Genomic DNA, 1427 nt, shown 5'->3' with positions numbered 1-1427 from the left:
CTGCGTTGGTGTAGAAGTGGGTGTCCTGTGGTGGAGTCAGCTATGTGCAGTGGTGGCCGTGGGTTCTTTTATGTGCGACCGTAGTAATAGCTGTGCCCACTTCCTGTATGGGAGTGGAATGCAGTGAGGCTAATGGAACGCACACCTGCGCATTTGTGTTTAACGTCGCGCATGTGCAGAACGGAGAAAAGGCTGCGCTCACTTCCTAATGAAAGGGAGTGAGACGCAGCTGGGAAGGGAAGGGAAAAGATTAGGGTTTGGGGATGATGAAAGGGCTTTCTACGGGCAAGGATGGCAAAGGGTGGCAGTGACGGAAAGTCAGGCAGATGGTCCTGTCCTGTCCTGTCCGTCCGTCTTTTTGTATCATGAATTGGAAAGACTGCAAGGGGGAGGGGAGGTGCTTGTGCCCAAAAGGAGGAGTTATTCAGATTCATTGCAGTGGGCGGCGGCTGCAAAAAGCACCATTCTCCTTGTTTTTGCTCTGCAAAACAGCCTTTTCAAGGGTTTGGCTTGGGTCACAAAATGTCTTCTGTAGGCGTGGGTTTGTCTCCCTCTCCCTAAGATGTGTCCGGTATAGGCCAGGGTGCCACTCAAGGCCGTAACCAATTCGGGTTATAGCTTCTCGGCCTTTTGGCTAAGATCAAGTGTAGTTTCGGAGGACGCTACCTTGGTCGGTACTGGAAGGTGCCTGGGATTGCACGTCTGCCGGCCTTGAGGGAGTGTGTGTGCCTTCTGGTGACACATAGCCCTCTTGTGCCTGGACGGTTCCCAGGCAACGGGAGGCGATCACCTTTGTTATTTTGAAGTCCTACTGATAAACAGAAAAAAAAAAAATTAAATCTGTTCTTATCAGTTTAATATCTGATACGTCCCCTCTCTAGGGACCATATATTAAATGGATTTTTAGAACAAGGAGATGGAAAAAATCTTGCTCTGTCCACTCCACGCATTGACCTGGTATTGCAGTACCTCCAGGACCGGTGCACCCCTTCTTAACCGAGTTTCCAAAAGCAGAACTCAATTCACCTGATTCAAATGAGCCCCATTAGTGAATTGAAAGAAAGCAAAAACTTTATATGCACCTCAATTTGGCCAATTCACTTTTCACACTTTCACCCTTTTTTTTTATCTTTCACACCTTTTACTTGCTTTATTGATGCAAAAGCTGTGCCAAATAGCAAACTCATCTCCACTCAACTTCACCAACTCTGCTATGTCCCGTGCAGTATCTTATTCTCAGTCTTATCTAGATCATTTGCAATTGAATAGAATAGATCCCTTTTGGACACATTGGATTCAGCTGCTGCAGTGACTGCAGGTGTTAGAAGATGCAGACTTGGCATCAGGTGCTGTCTATCAGATTCCACTCCAATTAAAGCTTCCATTGTTTTTCGGTGTTTTCTTTGAGCAATGATGATGTCTTTAGT

The 1427-nt window shown here is 46.7% G+C and overlaps 1 pseudogene; it reads left to right on the top strand.

Moving 5' to 3' along the window:
- Window positions 1-785: 785 nt before the first annotated feature.
- Window positions 786-991, top strand: LOC142266686 (U2 spliceosomal RNA; annotated as a pseudogene).
- The last annotated feature ends 436 nt before the right edge of the window (window positions 992-1427 follow it).

Source organism: Anomaloglossus baeobatrachus, unplaced genomic scaffold (assembly GCF_048569485.1).
Source record: "Anomaloglossus baeobatrachus isolate aAnoBae1 unplaced genomic scaffold, aAnoBae1.hap1 Scaffold_29, whole genome shotgun sequence".
In the NCBI taxonomy this organism is placed as follows: Eukaryota; Metazoa; Chordata; class Amphibia; order Anura; family Aromobatidae; genus Anomaloglossus; species Anomaloglossus baeobatrachus.
This window is presented reverse-complemented; position numbering and strand designations above follow the sequence as displayed.